The following is a 20595-nucleotide window of genomic DNA, read 5'->3' as shown; positions in this document are numbered from 1 at the left end:
TTGCTCAGTTTTCTTCTGCTTTGTTTAAGGAACGAGAAATAAGGGCTATTGGTTTATCCTTACCTCTGTCCCCTTGTGACAATACTGCACCAATCGCATAGCTTGATGCGTCGGTCGTTAAATTAAAAGGCTTCTCAAAGTCTGGGAAGGCGAGGACGTCGGCAGAAGTGAACATTCTTTTCTAGTTCAATAGGCACCTTTTCCGACGCTGTAGCTTTAATTTGTGCGTTTTCTCCACGAGTTAGATTCGGCTTAGCAATTTAGTCCTTAATAAATTTGCGGTAGTAGGATGCCATACCTAGAAAACTTTTTAAATCTTTTAAATTACATGGGGGCAAAATTAATTTCATGGCCTCAACCTTTTTTGGGTTTGGGGATGTCAAGTTCTTTAATAGGTATCTGGTGGAAACCAGATGTCAGATCGATAGTGGTATAGTATTTGGATTTTCCTAAACTGCACAAAGTTGCGTTTATGTCAGGAATTGGGTAGGTATCTGAGATCGTGGCGGCATTCAATCTTTTTTAAACGATGACCATGCGGTATTGTTTCTCACCATCAGGTTTAGGTTTTTAGGAACTACCCATATTGGGGTATTGTAGGGACTTTTTCATGGCCGGATAACACCTTCCTCAAGTAATTTGTTCACCTGCCTATCGACCTCTTCTCTCATGCATGCGGGATAAGGATAACTTTTGCGGTCAATTGGGTCGGTTGTCGATGTCCTTATCTCCGCAAACACACTAGTGTCTACCAATTTGTTTCCACTAATCGGTTGAAATAATTCGCCATATATTCAATTATTTCGCCTACCCTTCTTTTCGCTTCTAAGGGAAGGTCCTTAGACATTGTATAATTTACTTCAATGGATATTCGTGCCTTAAGGGGTATCTTAAATTTTCCCACCATCAAAACATTGGATTTCCTATCAACTATGGCTCCGATATCCTTCAAGGTATCGTCGCCTATGATTCCATCAAAGGAGCTTAACCTTGGCAGAACAAAAAACGTAATTTGGGAGCCGAAATCGATGTCTTTAAATAAATTTAAATTAGCTGTCTCCTCTATTGGAATATTTCCGCCGCCGATCGTACACTAAAGGATCTGTCGACCGGTTTGCCTTGTTTGACGACCGCCTGTTTTATGAAATTTTTTTAGCTCCTGTGTCGACAAGGAAGTCTAATGTGCGGCCGTCGGGGAGAACGTACTCTACGTATGGTACGCTAGATAGCCGTTGGATAAAATATTTTCTTCCTGCGCAGTCTCTAAGTACTTCGCAGTATCAGCATTGTTGTTTGCGGGGAAGGTTTTCGGATCTAGCGCCCCGTTTGAATAGATTCGGTCGGTTCATGCAATTTACCCTACGCGATTGTACCGACTGATCCATGTCCATATTCTCTACAGATGGTTGTGGCGTTGATGGTTTTGGGGCAAACTGCCGATCTCGCTTTTCAACAGGATGTCGTCTCTCTTGAGGACGCCAAGTTGTCCTTAATTTTATTAATGGTTAACGAAAATTGGTTATTCACGGCAGCATAGAATTCGTCGAGCCGTGAATCCTTTTGGGATAATTGGTGGAGTTGGTACTGCAAAGTGCGAACATCCATTTGTCCGCGTAGTGGAGTGATAAGCATTCCTTTATAGCAGCCCATTTTTTATCGAAAATATTATATGATATCAGGGCACAATCGGCTGCCCTCGCACCGTGTTGCGTATGTGCTGCAAAATAGCCCTATATATAGGCTTATTCTTCACTATTTTAAAATCAGACAGGATGCTCTCCACTGAGTGCACCCACGAAACATATTGAACTGGATTGCTGTGAAAGGTTTGGAGGTCTTTAACAGCATATGGCAACCTTCAAATATCTTTGAGGTCCATCTCCGTTGGAGGAGCTCGCGGTTCCCCTCTATCACTTCGTTGGTTCCACCTTCCAAGAGGGCAAGCCGAGATCGTAGAGTATCCAAAGGGGATACCCACTTGTCCACGCTATTCACCTTTTCGAGGAGTGCGTTGACAGCACCCGTCAAGTTATTTACCGTAGTTTTTAGTGCCTCCATTTTGGCCTGTAATTACAAACATAGAGTTAGGTGAGAATAATTTACTTACAATAAAAGATGGAATGTTAGCATTTCCAACTTGGTTCTTATTATCATATATAGGCCGGGCTTTCACTGAGAACGGCTTTGTCAAATTCCTACTTTGAACCACTTGGTCTCTTGAGCACTTTTTTAGTTTTCAATTTGGACCGCTTGGTCTCGGTATGCACTTCCTTTGATATTAAAGGATTTCACTTTTGACCTCTTGGTCTACTAGCCCTTTTTTATACACTTTCAACTTGGACCGCTTTGTCTCTTTATTCACTTCCTTTGATATTAAAGATTTCACTATTGACCTTTTGGTCTATCAAGAACTTTTTATTTTTCACTTCACTACCAGTCCCTGCTCTCGGGCGCCAGTTAAAGGATCCTTACACTAAAAAAAACTAAAGGGCCAACTTGCCCTGCAAACACATTAGAACACCACAGTTAAAATTTTACAATAAGATTTATTCCAGGATACTTATAATCCTACTTACAAATTTTGAGAATAGAATATAGTGCTGGTTAGTACGAATACCTCGATGCAACTGCCCTCGCAATGTCTTCTGCTGCCTTTTATAACATTTCTCTTGGCGTCGTTCCGTAGCCAGACATATGCGACGTCTGGGTGTGAGTGTGGCCTTGACTTCCCGCAGGTGTCTTACTTGGCGGGCATGTGCAATGCAAAAGTTTCATAACAGTGTGAAATAGAAATATGCTGACTCCGCTGCAATGTGCATAAGTACTGACTTGGTTCCCATAGGTTTGATAACGTTGCGAAATATTGTCATTGCGCGATATGATGAAATGCACTTGGCCTAGAAACGGGTGTTGGGTTGCAATTATACTGCTTACAATAATTATGTTAACGCAGCTGCAGGTGGCCCATGGGACTGTTGGAAGAATAATTATGCTGACACAACAGCAGGTGGGCTATGGGACTGTGGGAAGAATAATTATGCTGACACAGCGGCACGTGTAAACTTCAGCTTGTGGGAATCTAACATGCTGGGTGCCGCCAGCGTGTTAACTTACATGTATATTTATAGTTTATGTCTATCTTATGGCCATATGCGGGTGTATGTGTGAGTACTACTTCTACTGATGACTACATCTGTGTGTGAGTTATCTCTTCGTTGACGTGTATGTATGTGGGTAAATGATGATTAACGTGTTTATGTAGCTTGCTTTAATGTTTTTGTTGTTGTGCATTTATTTAGAGATGTGAAAATTCGCCACATTGCCTTCCACCTAAATGGGATCGTCCCGATCAGACAAATTTGCTGATCTAAGCGCTGCCAGCCTTTCCAAATGAGCCACCTTCATTTTGGTTCGTGGTTTGCCAATGGTTTGTATGCGGTAAACTACATCGTTGATCCGTTTTACAACTTTGTATGTGGCTTCCCAAGTACACTGAAATTTCTGAAACAAACCTTTTTTCATTGTGGGTTGTATAACAGCACCAAATCTCCTTCCTGAAAACCTTCCGAATTAATTGCTTTATCGTACCTGGCTTTGATCTTGTCAATCATAATCTTTGTTCGTTGCCTTACAAGATCGTGTATTTCTCTCATCTCTTCTTCCAAGACACCAGTAGATTTATTGACATTTATCTCCGCATCGGCATCTATCCCAAACTTCAAATCAGCTGGCAGTCGAAGGCCATTGCCAAAAATTACTTTTGCAGGAGTTTGGCACGTTGTCTCATGCACTGCCGATCGGTAAGCCATCAAGAATAATGATATGTGTGTATCCCACACTTTATGGAACTTGTCAACTACTTTCCTTAAGTGCTCTTCCAAGGTTCTATTCAAACGTTCCACCATACCATCGGACTGAGGATGCAATGCAGTTGTCCGTGTTTTTCGAATGACCAACTTCTTACACATTTCTTGGAACATAGCTGATTCAAAGTTCCTTCCTTGGCCAGAATGTAACTCCATTGGTACACCATACCTTGCAACCCAATTGTTTATAAGCACTTTTGCTGCTGTTTCCGCTTCTTGATTTGGGTTTGGGTAAACCTCTGGCCATTTGCTAAAATAATCCATAACCACCAGTACATAATTGTTTCCGCAGTTGCTAGTAGGAAATGGGCCTGCCACATCCATATCGATCCTTTCAAATGGCGCAGCTAAGTTATATTGCTTCAGATGGCCATGACTTCGGGTTTTGGACCCTTTCGCTCTGCTGCTAACCTCGCAGTTGGCAATCCGCTCAGTGACCGACTGACGGCAACCAACCCAATAGAATATATGCTTAATTTTCTCGAACGTCTTCGTGATTCCCAGATGACCTCCACTTGGACCATTATGTAACTCGCTTTGTTTCGAAGTCCCGTATGCCATTTATAAAGCTCTGAATCTTTATCCTTTCAGTGTATTCTACGGGTGCGTCCGCATTTGCTAAATGAGCCAACCTTTCAACATCCGAAGCAAACTCCTGCAATGTCTCATTCGCTTTTTTGTAACGGTTTTGCAACTCAATTTGGTATATCTGTTTTCTATGCTCGATTCCATAACGTCTCCGACAGCGGCCATCAATGCTTAATAACTGTTCCGTTCGCACTCTGGAATAGGCTGTAAGATTTCCACTGCAGGCCCTGTCAATTCCGCGAACAGTGCAGCAAATTTATTTTCCTCATCGCAGTTGTTCACTGCTGACGTCTTCTCAAATTTAAGATTAAATACCTGGAAAGGAACAGAGCCGTCAAAACATGAAGTTTTTACCTTCGTATTGCTTTCTGAAACAGCTGGGCGATTTAGTTGCAGCTCTTGTATACGACCTTTTAAAGTATATATCCCGGCATCCATTTTGTCTTCGAGCTGTAAATTTTTTGTTTCTTGTGCTTCTAACCGCGAAGACATTTGTGCAACCTGCAATGATAAGCGCTCCTCTTGTGCTTCCATCTTTGATGTAATCTGTGTCGACATTTCTGAAATACGCGTTTCTTGTGCTTCAATCTTCGATGTCATTTGTGACGACATTTATGAAAAACGTGCTTCTTGTCGTGTCTCCTGTGGTTCCAGTTTGGAGACCATATAAGTCTTCTGTTTTTCCAGTTGAGATGCCATGTTGGTGGATATTTGTGATGACATTTCGGACATTTGTGCCGGTATTGCAGCCAATATCATGTTCAGGTCTGTGTTCCCCATTATCTGCGGTGTTTCATTTTTCTCCTCCAATTTTTTTGTCTTATCGTCATCTAGATGAAAGACATACTCTTCCACGTTAAATCCTTCTGATTCAATTGCCTCTCGCAGTCGTGCCTGAAGTTGGAGTTTATTGCCGGTTGTATTCAATCCACGGCTCTCCAACTTCTTCTTCAGTTGTTGGATCTTCAATTCACTCCGTTTTGCCATGCCCTTGTTGTACTTTGCAAATCTGGAATTTATACAACAATTACTCTTCTGACACCAATTGTAACGAATTTTGGGGAATTCCGCTTATTTTACACCTTCGAATCGCTAAATTGTCGAATAATAACTCCAATATTCAGTAATGCAAAATGGTCTGTATTAGATTACTTTGGGAGTAGTGCAATTATACTTCACAATTATACTTCACTTTGCAACTGATAGCGTGTTTAAATCAAACTGATTACTGATTCCTCAGCTTGCGCTGCTTTTATACTCGGTCATTCATTTCTCCTAAGGTCTAGTTATTTTGCGAAACTGTATTCCAGAACCATTAAATTAAATAAATAAATGTAAGGCGCGATAACCTCCGAAGAGATCTAAGGCCGAGCTTCTCTTCCAATTTGCGTCGCGCTCCTCTTGATTTTCCCTACAAATTGGCCGGACGGGACCTACATGTCTTATGCCCACTCCGAACGGCATCTGCAAGGCAGATGAGTTTTCACTGAGAGCTTTTCATGGCAGAAATACACTCGGAGCGCTTGCCAGTCACTGCCGAGGGGCGACCCCGCTTAGAAAAATTTTCTTCTGATTGAAAAACCTTATTTCTAAAATTTTGATGTTGCTTTGCCCGGGAGTTGAACCTAAGTCATACGGTGTGATAGGCGGAGCACGCTACCATCACACCACGGTGGCCGCCCAGAACCATTAGCCGTGTTTTTTTTTTACATGCGTATACGTTTCGTTTTCACGTGAAAAAACGTCTATAATCGCTTAGATAATACTTATGAGACCCATCTAGCGGCAGTGGTTAAAATACTCACATAACAGCACAGGGTGTACCGAAAAGCGGAGACACAACTCTCTGATGGCCATAGGGTATAACATATAGCTGAATCAGTTGCGATGAATTGTAGACACGCATAGAATACATAGAATTAGTGTAGAGTACATACTTAATTGGCGCTTAACCGTCTAAACGGTTATGGCCGTCCAACAAGGCGCGCCATTCACTCCTTTGCTCCGCCAACCGGCGCCAATTGGTCACACCAAGGTAGTTTAAATCGTTTTCCACCTGGTCCTTCCAACGGAGTGGGGCCACCCTCTACCTTTGCTTCCATATGCGGGTTCCGATAGAAACACTTTCTTGGCCGGAGCATCATCTTTCATTCGCATAACATGGCCTAGCCAGCGCAGCCGCTGCGTTTTAATTCGCTGGACTATGTTGATGTCTGCGTATAGCTCGTACAGCTCATCATAAATCTTCTTCGGTACTCGCCATCGCCAACGCGTAGAAGTCCATAAATCTTTCGAAGAATTTTTCTCTCGAACACTCCCAAAGCCGCTTCATCTGCCGTTGTCATGGTCCATGCTTCTGCCCCATATAGCAGAACGGGTACGATAAGTGACTTGTAGAGTATGATTTTCGTTCGCCGAGAGAGGACTTTACTTTTCAATTGCCTACCTAGTCCAAAGAAGCATTTATTGGCAAGATTGATTCTTCGCTGGATTTCAGTGGTGATGTTGTTGCTAGTGTTTATGCTGGTTCCCAAATAAACGAAGTCTTTTACTATTTCGAAATTATGGCTGCCAACAGTAGCGTGGTTGCCAAGGCCCATATGCGCAGACTCTTTGCTCGATGACAGCAGGTACTTCGTTTTATCCTCATTCACCATCAAACCCATCTTTACCGCTTATTTTTCCAGTTTGGAGTAAGCAGAGCTAACAGCGCGGGTGCTTAGGCCGATGATATCAATGTCATCAGCATATGCCAGTAATTGAACGTTTTTATAATAATTTGTTCAAGTGGGGTTAAGTTCTGCAGCTAGTATAATTTTCTCCAGCATCAAATTAAAGAAATCGCACGATGGGGGATCACCCTGTCTCAAACCTCTTTTAGTTTCGAACGGCTCGGAGAGGACCTCCCAAATTCTGACTGAGGTGATGGTGTTGCTCAACGTCATTTTGTACAGCCGTATAAGTTTTGCGGGGAAACCAAATTCAGACATAGCGGCATATAGGCAGCTCTTTCGTGCTGTCGAAGGCGGCTTTATAGTCGACGAAGAGGTGATGTATGTCGATTCTTTTTCACGGGTTTTTTCCAAGATTTGGCCTATTGTGAAACTCTGGTCGATGATAGATTTACCAGGTCTTAAGCCGCACTAATAAGGTCCAATCAGCCGGTTCACGTTGGGCTTCAATCTTTCGCACAATACACTTTAAAGGACCTTATATGCGATATTGAGAAGGCTGATTCTACGATAGTTGGTGCATTTTGCAGTATCCCCCTTCTTGTGGACTGGGCAAAGAACACTTAGATTCCAACCGTCGGGCATGCACTCTTCCGCCCATATTTTGCTAAGAAGCTGCTGCATACGCCTTACCAACTCCTCGCCGCCGTACTTGAATAGCTCCGCAGGCAATCCATCAGCGCCCACGGCCTTGTTGTTTTTAAATCTGGTTATTGCTATTCTAACTTCGTCATAATCAGGCGGAGGGCATATATTTCATCATCCTCGATTGCGGGATCGGGTTCTTCATCTCTGCGCGGTGAATTGCTGCATCCGTTTAGGAGAACAGAGAAGTGTTCCCTCCATAATCTAAGCACTCTCTGGACATCAGTTACAAGGTCGCCGTTTTCGTTGCTACAGGAGTTTGCCCCGGTCTTAAAACCTTCCGTCTGTCGCCGTATTTTTTGGTAAATTTTTCGGTCGTTATTCCTGGTGGCTAGCAGCTCCAGCTCATCGCACTCACGCCTTTCTGCTTCTGCTTTTTTCTTCCTGAAAAGGTGTCTCACTTCCTTTTTCAACTCACGTTAGCGTTCATACACTCCTCTTGTCGCGCTCGCTTTTAACGTAGCCCTGTAGGCAGCGTCTTTTCTTTCAGTTGCAACGCGGCATTCTTCATCGTACCAGTTGTTTTTTCGTGGTCGCCGATAACCAATTTTTTCCTCGGCGGCAGTACGAAGTCCTTTGGAAATATGCTCCCACTGCTCCTGTATTCCTTCAGGATGAGTTGTGCTCTCAGAGAGCAGGTGTGAGAGCGAGTTGCGAAATCATTGGCAGTCTGTTGTGATTGAAGCTTTTCGACGTCTAGCTTCCCTTGTGTTTTTGTTCCTTGGTTTTAGCCGCGTTAAGATAATGGTCCGAGTCGATGTTAGGTCCTCGGATCGTGCGCACATCTAAAACACTGGAGGCATGCCATCCGTCTATCACAACGTGATCGATCTGATTGCGAGTATTTCGATCAGGAGACAGCCATGTAACTTGATGTATCTATTTATGCATGAACCTCGTGCTGGATATGACCATGTTTCGAGCAGCGGCAAAGTCAATCAGCCTCAGTCCGTTAGGAGAAGTTTCATTGTGTAGGCTGAACTTTGCGACTTTCGGGCCAAAAACACCTTCTTTGCCCACACTGGCGTTAAAGTCACCAAGCACGACTTTTATATCGTGACGGGGGCAGCGCTCGTATGTGCGTTCTAAGTGTTCATAAAAAGTGTCTTTCACCTCATCGTCTTTCTTCTCTGTCGACGCATGGGCGCAGATGAATGATATATACAAAAATTTTGCTTTTATTCGGATAGCGGCGAGACGTTCGTCCACAGGTGTGAATGCCAGAACTTGGCTACAAAGTCTCTCTCCCACCACGAATCCGACGCCGAAACTGCGCTTATTCGTATGGCCACTATAATATATGTCACATTTTTTGATATTCTTTCTTCTTTGCTTCGTCCAACGCATTTCTTAGATGGCGGTGATGTCAGATTTTGCTTTGACGAGGACATCAACCAGCCGGGCATCTGCACCAATCCAATTCAGGGAGCGGACGTTCCAGGTGCATGCCCTCAATTCATTGTCCTTCAAACGTTTGCCATGGTCGTCATCAGTAGAGAGTGTATTTATCCGAGGCTTGTTGTTATATTTCATTGGAGTATGGTTTTACGTGGCAGGTCCCAAGCCCAGCGCACAACCCGCGGGGGTGAAAATATTACTTGTCACGTTTATATAGCGAGCCGGTTGCACCAAGACAGACGTCCGCTTGCAGCTGCACCTAGAGGTGTACAGACGCTGACGATGAGATCTCCCCCGGATAGCCCTTAAACCGATTATGTGAGAGTGGCCTAGCCAGGTTGTAGCCTTCTCACATTAGCTCACCGCTAAACAGATGTTTAGCGGCTACTCAGAAGATACTTGGCCGCATGCGACCGGCAGTAGTGAGCTGCTTGAACCGCATGCAAAAGAATCGCTCTGGCCATTCCCAGGTGAATGGCGGTCAGAAGCTTTCCCCACTTTCGTGGACTTCTACACACGGCTCCACCCTCCAATTAGTGTAGAGGGTGAAACAAAAACACATATTTCAGAGACATCTGAGTATAATGCGTATTGAAATTTAGTAGGATAAATTTTATGCGCAGCAATTTCAGAGGTGTATTTAAAGTTTGTTGTTTAGCAGTCCATATAAAGTTTAAGCGTAAACGTATATAGAAGTAAAAAAAGACAGCTTTTGTATCTCTTGCTTAGTTATTAGCTATATACAGGTATATTTGTAGTTTATGTCTATTGTCCCGAATTTCGGGGAAATTCTGCTTAATTGCAACCTTCTGAAAACGTTCGTATCGCTAAACTATTGAGTAAAACACTTCAATATTCTGTATTACAAAATGGTTTTTATTAGACTAATTTGAGAGTACTTCACAATTAAACTTCACTTCGCAACTGATAGCGTGTTTAATTCAAACTGATTAGTCATGCCTCAGCTTGTGCTGAGGTTTCCTCGTTCACCCATTTCTCCTAAGGTCTAGTAATTTCCTGAAATTGATGCTTGTTTACTAGCTATATACACGTATATTTGTAATTTGTATCCATATGCATGTGTGTTTAGGCCACAGGCCTAAATATATCTCCCCTCCCTCGTAACATAATTTTCTTAGTTATTTTCCTTCGCTTACTACCACCCACATATGCTTGTGATCACAAATACACACAGGCATGTGTGAGTGGTGGTACGCATGTATCTTAGATTTTACCGCTGTGAGCCCGCGGTATAGCAACTTTGTTGCCGGGAAACCCAACGTAGGAGCTGTATCTTGGGTTCATCGGCTCATGTCGCAAAGAGGCTCGTCCTCTTTTGATCCAGCAGCCAGCAAAGGTACACGTAATCGCCCGTTCACGTAAGTTGTCAATTTCATAAAATATATTCAATAAATTCCGAAATTATATTTAATATTTTCATTTTCACAACATCTGTTAAAATCTTCCTTAACACTTGTTGTATTTACATACATTGAATAAAACAGCACTGTGAATTCCTTTTTATTAATGCGAAACCTTTTTGGTGTTTTTATGTCCTTCCTTTTTTCGCCTTAACCTAATCTTTAACAAATACGTGAGTGCGCGCCGTTGCCACCACGCATTTGTCCATGGTCCTGCGTCGCCGAAAATAAGAGAACCAGATATTTACAATACAGTCCACTCCACTCCTTTAGAGAACATCGAAGAAGCAGTAAAATCGTGATATAATCAAAGCGAAAATTCAGCATTAAGTCAAGGAAGCATAGAAAACAGTGGTGATAAAGTCAAGAAGCCCGCAATTATTATTCACACAGGAATACATTGTTATCAGCAATTTGCACACAAAAACTCTCTTGGTGATACCAGCAAGTTCATATCGGAAACGACAACATCAAAAAATTTGAATCAGTACTCCGGATAATCAATATAACGAAGGTACGTGGTTTTATAAACATTACGTGCTAGGTAGGGTTTTCCTTTTCACTTGTTAATAAAAATTTCAAAAATAAAATTATAAATCTGTGGAAAGTGTTTCCCATTACTAAAAACCGTGCAAGTGATTTTGTTGTGAAGTGAAGTCTTATTTGTGCAAAATAGAAAAAAAAGCGCTTAACGCAGTTATTTAAAGTTTGTGCATCATGCCTTGTGACTATCCGGAATAATCCCCTACAAGCGGTAAGATTTTCCGGACACAGCTCAAGGTAGCACAATACTGCTCTAAAAGGTTAACATAACCTCAACACCGCTTAGCGCCACCTTTCTAATTTCGCTTTTGCAAGATTTCCATTTTCAAAATATTCACCGAAATAAATTTTGATCTGTTAAGGTTACTTAAACAAAGAAATTAATCTAATTTGCGCGCACATTGAATTAAACAAATTTTTCCACATAAAAATCACTTGCGCCTATTTACACCGGCAGTACGTTTGCAATTTAGTTTGTTGCTTTATCACAAAGTGCACTTAGTTTCATACAAATATATTGTTGTTGTTGTTTGGGTGGCCAATAGCCTTATTCCTTGCACAATTATTTGAAATATTGAAGAATTATTATTCTCATTTGCGGCAATACACAAATCAGTTTTTACTGATCTAATTTTGTGATACAAAAGTTCACAGTCCTTGGTTAAATTACCAAAAGTCCATAACAAGCGTTCGTATATTTTTATCTTCACTGACACAATTTTTCCACTAGCCATTACTTATTGGCTTACACAATTTCTTAACACAGCTGCATTAGCACTAATCTTTAATAAATACGTGGGTGCGCGCCGTTGCCACCACGCATTTGGACATTCCCTCAAACTACTAGCTTTCTTGCAAGCTTCGAGGCCACTTCACCGAGAAATCTCTCTCGAATATATTCCTTCATTCCAGTTCATTTTCAATCAGGAATCTCTGCAAAGGCAATTAATTAATTAATATTTAAATAAATTTTCATTTAATATAATGGATACCTATATACGCCAAGCAGAGACAGTGACTGAGTTTGAAAATGACTATCATCATATGTCCCCTTCATACCATTCAAAACACACGCTCTTAGTCCAAAAGGAGGAGTTGAAATCGCTATGGGAGGAGGCGAAGCAGACATATGAGGAACTCTTAAGCTCCTCAGAACTGGAGGCAAAAGAGCTGTCGGCCATCAAAAAGAAGCACAAAATTGCATACTTCAGCTTTCTCAAGTGCCAGGCAGCGATGGCTGAACTTTCGGAAAAACTTGAGAAAGCCGAAAAGAAAGAAGAAAGCTCAGGAGACAGGGAATATCGCGTGCGCCTGCCACCGTGTGATACGGACGTTTTCAAGGGAGATTACTTTTCTTGGCCTTCATTTAGAGACATGTTCACTGCTATATATATACGTAACAAAAACCTAGAAGCAGTAGAAAAATTATATTATTTAAACCAAAAGACTCAAGGTGAGGCCAAAGAGATAGTTGGGCGATGTCCTTTAACAAAAGACGGTTTCGGAACAGCGTGGAAAAATCTTTGTGACAGATACGAAAATAAACGTATCTTAGTAAACGCCCAATTAAAAATTCTTTTTAGTTTGAAAGCAGTTGAGAGTGAATGCGGTAGCTCTATAAAGAAACTGCAACGTGAAATAAATAATTGCATCTCGGCGCTCCAGTGTCATCACATAGACATATCAAACTGGGATGCAATTATAACATATCTATGTTCCACAAAACTGCCAGAAACCACACTGGCACTCTGGGAAAAAACAATTGAAGACAAAACGGAAATTTCAAAATGGGCAGATATGGATAGATTCTTATCCAATCGTTTCCAAACCTTAGAAACCGTGACTGATCTGAGAGGGGATACAGTTTCCAAAACCTCAAAGCCACAAGTATCTCGTTCGACAACAGATACATCTGCTAAAAATTAGGGTCCTATCAGGCAAGTGCAAATGTAGCCAAACCTACGTGTAAGATGTGCAAAAGTCCTGCACATCGAATATCAAAGTGTGAAAAGTTCTTACGTTTAACACCCAATAAACGGTTTGAACAAATTAAGAGCAGCCGTGGGTCTATAAACTGCCTTTCTGCTGGCCATTCGGTGACAAAGTGCACCAGTCAAATGAACTGTGCCACATGTCATTTAAGACATATTTCAAATCAGCCAAAACCAACAAATACTTCTGACAGTATCGGAGCATCTACCTCACGGGAAGCTCAAATACGACGCAATCCTGAAAGAGAAAACGCTCCGATTAATAATGTGAACTCATGTTTCGCAAACACAAATAAAGGGGTATTACTAGGGACAGCTCAGGTCAATATTCGTTTTAATGGTGTTGACTATTCGGCGAGAGCCCTAATAGACTCAGGATCTGAATGCTCATTCATTACCGAGAAACTAAAGCGCAGAATTAATCTGCCATCCAAACACCTGCATGCCCAAGTTTCGGACATCAATAATACAATGTCTGCACAAGTAAAAGAAGCTTGCAACATACAATTGCGGTCACCAACAGACCCATTAATCGAGATCAATACGATCATGCTGGTTTTACCACAATTAACAGGGAATCTTCCAACTTGCCAAATAAACGCAATGACTAGGCAAGCATTCCCTGACTTAGTACTGGCTGACAAAAGATTCTTTGTCAATGAGCCAGTCGACTTAATTCTGGGCGGAGACATATACCCCCAAATTATGCTAGGCGGTATTAGGAAGGACGTGCTAAACACATTAATAGCACAGGAAACGGTGTTCGGCTGGATTTTGACAGGCCGGACAGATGCGGTTGATACAAATAAGACCCTAGTTTCATATTTCAATGAGGTCGCTTTAAATAAACAATTGGTGGCTTTTTGGGAGATAGAGGAAATTCCAAAGAAAAGGAGCATCAATAACAATGACACTTACTGCGAGGAGCTATACAAATCTACAACAGTTCGGAACAACGATGGCAAATACGTAGTCTCCTTACCCTTTAGGAAAGAGTTTAACTTAGGCCCCTCATTAAGAAGTGCGTGTTCTCAATTTTATCGCAACGAGACACGACTTGCGAAAAACCCAGTCCTTCAAACGGAATACAATAGAGTTGTATCCGAACATGAAACTTTAAGGCACATTAAACAAATAGGCAATATTTCGCCAGACTCAAATGACTGTTACTTCCTACCTCACCATGCTGTTATAAAGGAGGGAAGTACAACGACACAAGTCAGAGTCGTATTTAATGGCTCTTGTCCTACCAATAATGGCAAAAGTCTAAATTATGCCTTATATCCAGGTCCGATTCTTCAATCCGACCTGACAATTCTTATACTACGTTGGCGACTGTTCAAATACGTATTTAACAGCGACATAGAGAAAATGTATCGCCAAATATGGGTCAATGAAGACCAAACAAAATATCAGCGAATCATATTTCGCAAATGCCCCGCAAACCCAATTAACATTTTCGAATTGAAAACAGTAATCTTTGGTGTTAATTGTGCTCCGTATCTTGCGATTCGGACGCTGCACCAACTGGCTGATGACGTGGAGACATCGCATCCAATGGCAGCAGATATCTTGCGAAATTGCATGTACGTTGATGACGTACTCGCCGGTGGACACACCATCGAAATTGCAATCAAGGAAAGGGACGAGATATCATTGGCATTGCAATCGGCAGGTTTCCCATTGCGAAAATGGACGTCCAACTGCAAGAAAATTCTACAGGGTATACCGAAGAAACACTTATTAAGCGAGGATTTTCTTGAGTTTGCAGACACCAGCATGGTAAAAGCACTCGGTATCAGATGGAACGCTCATTTCGACTACTTCTACTTTGCAGCGAAACCAATTGATAATAACACTACTGTAACAAAAAGGTCAATACTGTCTGCGATAGCAAAACTTTTTGACCCTCTTGGCTGGCTGGCACCAGTCGTAATTGTAGCCAAAATTATAATGCAAAATATTTGGTTGGAAGGCACGGGTTGGGACGAAGAAGTATCACCAACTACTCTAGATCGTTGGACCGCATTTATGCAAAATTACGGAAAAATCAACGATATGCGCATACCGCGATGGGGTCATTTTACCCCAAAGGAGAGCGTCGAAATACATGGATTCAGCGATGCTTCGGAAAAAGCATATGCTGCCACTGTTTTCCTGAGGGTACAAACGAAGGATCAAGTCTTCACCAACTTGCTGATGGCCAAGACGAGAGTAGCCCCGGTCAAAACTATATCATTGCCACGATTGGAATTCTGAGGCGCAGTCCTACTTGCAGAAATGATAGAGTCGGTCATAGAAAATATGCAAATTTCCAATATTAAAGTAACCCTTTGGACAGATTCGACTATAGTACTGGCATGGATCCGAAAACCACCATGTTCGTGGTCAACGTTTGTGGCACATCGAATAACGGAAATCATCGACAAAGTTGGAGACAAAGTATGGCGGCATGTATACTCTGCGTCAAACCCTGCAGATTTGGCGAGCAGAGGCCTCCTCGCTTCGGATCTAATCGACAATTCTTTGTGGTGGCAGGGACCTTCTTGGTTACAAGAAGACAAGGAAAATTGGCCAGCACAAGAAGAAGATTACAATACGATTATGGAGGAAAAGAGGGTGAAAGTTCATACAACTTCGGTCAAAAATAACTTTGATATTCTGGATAGGTTTTCCGATCTACCGAGGGCTTTGCGCGTTATATCCTATATTCTTCGGTTTTCCAGAATACGCACCCAACAACTAAAGCCTCTTTTAAAAGGGATTCTCATTCGATAGCTCCTGACGAAATAGAAAAAACAACACGAAGATTGATAACAATATGCCAGAGGCAACATTATCAAGAAGAGTACGCAAATTTGAAGTCAGGAAACCTAATAAATGGGAAGAGTGAGATTTTACCCCTGAACCCATATATAGATGACGAAGGCATCATTCGAACTGGGGGGCGGACTGGGACATCCAAAGACATGTCTCATAACGAAAGTCATCCCATTATTCTTCCATATACTTGCAGGTTATCCAGACTTATAGTTCAATCCTCTCATGAGACCACCCTGCATGGAGGGAACCAGCTGATGGTACGTCATATCCGCACTCAGTACTGTATCCCACGCGTTAAAGTCATGATAAGGTCGGTTATCCACAACTGTAAGGTCTGTACTATTTACAGGAAGTGGACACAAACGCAACTTATGGGGACCTTCCGAAAGAGCGCACCACCTTTACTAGGGCCTTCACTAACACTGGGGTAGATTTCGCGGGACCATTCGATATAAAATCCTACCGAGGGAGGGGATGTCGAATTTCAAAAGGATACGTTTGCCTGTTTGTCTGCTTTTCGACGAAAGCCATCCATCTAGAAGCGACAAACGAACTTAGTACCGGGTCCTTCCTAGCTGTCTTCGCCAGATTCGTATCCAGACGAGGCTGTCCGAAAAAATTTTACTCCGACAATGGTACTAACTTTGTCGGAGCTTCGCGATCGTTACGATCCGAGTTTAAGGCATTTCTGCGTGAAGCAAGGGACGGAACATTGAATAAATACAGCTATCACACTTTAGAATGGCATTTTATACCGCCAAGCGCTCCTCACATGGGAGGTTTGTGGGAAGCGGGGGTAACAAGTTTTAAGACCCACTTTAAAAAGATCGCGTCCGATCATAAATATACTCTCGAAGGGTTTACAACCCTCTTATGTCGAATTGAGGCCTGCCTCAACTCGAGACCTCTAAGTTCCTCATCCAACGACCCTTCCGACCTGGAGCCGCTTACTCCAGGCCATTTTCTCGTAGGTGGGCATCTTTTAGCTCCACCTGAACTCGACTGCAGTGAAATCCCTGCCTCCATTGTAAACCGATGGCAAAAGATGAAAGCCCTTCATCAGACCTTTTGCAAAAGATGGAAATCGGAATATCTCACCGAGATCCAGAAACGGTATAAATGGAAACATCCACAATCCAACCTAAAACCAGGGGACCTTGTCGTCATAAAAGAGGATAACCTACAACCAAACGAGTGGAGAATGGGGAGAATCGTCAACACACATTCAGGTTCCGATAACCGCGTACGTGTTGTTGACGTCAATACAATCAAAGGACAAATTACGAGACCAATAGCGAAATTGGTACTACTTCCGCCCAACGACAACGAAAATGAACTTTAATAGTCCATATTCCTTTATCCCAAAAAACCCAGCTCTCGTTTACCCCGAACGAGGCCAACACAAATAACCCAGCTCTCGTTCCCCCGAACGAGGCCAACACACCCTAACGCAGATTTACTATCTGCCGCAGAATACAATTGAATAATTTTTTTTTCTCATCAGCATAAAAATTCAACTGCATATTGCCAAATTCCTCAAACGGGTTTTTGGGTTTGCGATATCTGACACATTGCACCCGCAACCGCTTGGGCTTAAATGTATAATAATTTTTTTTTTCAACTTTGATCACTTAAATGAGTATCCAAATGTGTTATTTACATTTCTTTACAACAGTTAAATAAAATGAACTACCTATGTATACTGAGCCTCGTCCGTCCGGATGTCACGTTGTTTAAAAGTTTTCCCAGATTATTTAACGAATTATTGAATTGCTTCAAATGAATGTTTTCATACATTTAAAGCGATACGGGCAATCCCCGCCTAACTCATACAAATAGAAAACATTGGGTAATTCGTTGTAGTTCCATAAGTGGAACACAAACAGCAACATTACCAAGTTTATTTGAAAGCCGCCTTACCTACAAGCATAACTTTAACACATATGTAATTACATACGATGTATGTAGCGTGTAAAAGAACAAAATATGCAAAGAAGGCAATTGGGAGAACTCTTCAACAGCTACGACAAGACGCGGCTGAATACGCTGGTAACACTTCAACCATCGTAGGACTGCGGGTCCAAATCTCACTCCCGGGATCAAAGGCTTCGAAGAGTCCTGACCAAAGCTCTCAGCTGGGTATGTAATGTTCGGTTACACCCGAACTTAGCCTTCCTTACTTGTTAACATTAAAACCCCACGACCCAAAGGTGCAAAAGTTACTGGAGGACACTAATCCGAACCTGCAAATCATGGCAACAAACCCGTTCGTAAAATTTGCAAATATAAACGAAGACACACCATCGTACCACCGCCGTTATGAGTTCTTTATTTCAAAATTTTCCGCTATGTGCCATGGAAACCATGACAACATTGAACTACGTGATAGTATTCGCTTGGCTGGTATTAAAGGTTTACAAGGTGTAATACGCAAGACCGTTTCGGATGATTTAGTGGAGAATATTTGGGACAAGGTGCATATGGAGAAAATTGTGCCGTCGCTTCTGTTCAATATGCATTCTGGCGACTTGACACCCGTTGAAGATGCCACTCATATTACTCCACCAGTTTTAGCAGAAAAAGTATTACGCGAATTAGTCGGGCGTGCATCTTTTGATCACATTCGCAGTGTACTAAAACCATTATTAACCCATTTAGATAGACACGAGTTATGGGACCGAACACATTTGCTATACACACTTTTCGAATTGTAATGATTTCGATTCAATCGCAATATTCATATACAGTTGTGGAGACTTTGATGCAACATTGAGATAACAACTTCAAATCATCACCAAAGACACGAACATCATTGGCCGTTGTTCTATCAAAAAAGCTATAGCTGCTGGTGAAAGTGTTGGCCCCTCTGCATTGGATATCATAAATAATTTACTAACACATTTACGAACAAGCGTTAGTACAACAACTGAAATTACTAACGAAGAATCCCAGTATCAAGAAGCTCTTATAAATGCACTTGGTGAATTTGCCAATCATCATCCTGATCATCAGAAAATTGAGATAATGCTATTTATAATGAATACGGTGCCTGATCTTTCAAAGAAAAGCAAAGGTGATCAGATGTTACAGAACATACTTCTAAAATCTCTACTGAAAGTGGGCACACAATATAGTACAGTTTCATTTGAGAAAGCATTTCCTGCATCATTTCTTCAACCTTTATTAAAGATGGCACGTGCTCCACATGATCCTACACGTGTTATTGTTATGCAAATATTTCAAGCTTTGCTTGATCGTCATCAAAATGAAAAAGTATTGAGTCATGTGACTGTGAAGCCTTATGCAGCATTGTCGCAGGAGCCGCCATCACGTTCGGACAAAATATTAACACATAAATATGGTGCTAATATAATGCAAGCTTTGATTGATAGTATGGCTTTATCTGATCGTATAGAATCGCTTGTTTGTAGCTTTAATACAGCTGCATTACTAATAGTAGAAATGGCGTGTGGAGAAACTGTACAAGAATTCCTATTGTTCATTCTTGGCATTCAACAAGTCGCTCTTGCATCTGATTTGGAATTGGAACCGCTGCATAAGTGTAATTTACATTGTATTGCAATTGCTTTACTGTCGCTTATATCTCGTGTTACGGGCGTTAATAATTTACTTGAATACACACAAAAGATAATTGATGCTCGCAAAGAGGAAGCACCATATTTCTTACCGCCTTTGCTGGATCCTAAAAAGACAACATCTACAAAAATTAATATATGCTTACCACATTTAACAATCGACAAAATGGCTTTAGCTGAAAGTCTGCAAAACGCTGGCATGGATTCAAATCGTTTACAAACTGGTACGCCATATGCTTTAAATCAAATCGATAATCCAGCCCATCGCCATTCTTGGGTAGACACAGTGAGTAATCCACAATTACCACAACGTAACAGTTCCGCTGACTTGACGGCATACAATGCAGATGGTGATAGTATTACCAGCTCACCAGGGGTTTCGAAGAAAACACTTGCTCCGGAATATAATTTTGAATCTATGAAACGTGCACTGGCCGAACCATCGGAAGCAATGAAACGTGAGCAACATGAAAAGCAATTGCAAATACTACGTACATTCCGCGAGAGTAACTTTGACGAATTGGTACGAAGCACCGAACCAAAGCATGATCTGATACAAAATCGTCTCAATGATCTCTTCAACTCATTAGCAGTGGAAAGGCAATAACGCAAAGTGATACGAAAACACAGCAGCTGCAAACAGAGAAGCCAATTTATGAGACAAATTTTCCAGAGCTATTCTATTATTAATTAAAAATACCTACATATAACAAAGTATAAAATTAAACAGTAGCTCGTTCGAAGTTCAATAACTTTTCTTTGGCAATTTTTTAACAGTCGCCTTTTTTTGCTAGTTAATAATGTTACGAAAAAATTTTATTACACATAGCAAACTCTTTGTAAGGCGAATCTATTCAAGGTGATAGCAAATCGAATTCAACCAAATTTTCCATATGAAATAATGTCTAACATATTTCTCAAATAGAAATTTATGCACTATAGAAATTTTCTCACCACCGCGTGTTTTACCTCAATGATTTTTTTTTTCATTC

General features: G+C 41.6%; 1 pseudogene; it reads left to right on the top strand.

The window, feature by feature from the left end:
- The first annotated feature begins 14963 nt into the window (after positions 1–14963).
- Positions 14964–20293, top strand: LOC137234986 (protein EFR3 homolog cmp44E-like; annotated as a pseudogene).
- Positions 20294–20595: the final 302 nt, after the last annotated feature.

Source organism: Eurosta solidaginis, chromosome X (genome assembly GCF_040869045.1).
Source record: "Eurosta solidaginis isolate ZX-2024a chromosome X, ASM4086904v1, whole genome shotgun sequence".
Lineage (NCBI taxonomy): Eukaryota > Metazoa > Arthropoda > Insecta > Diptera > Tephritidae > Eurosta > Eurosta solidaginis.
Note: the sequence above shows the minus strand (reverse complement) of the source record. Positions and strands in the feature narration are given on the sequence as shown.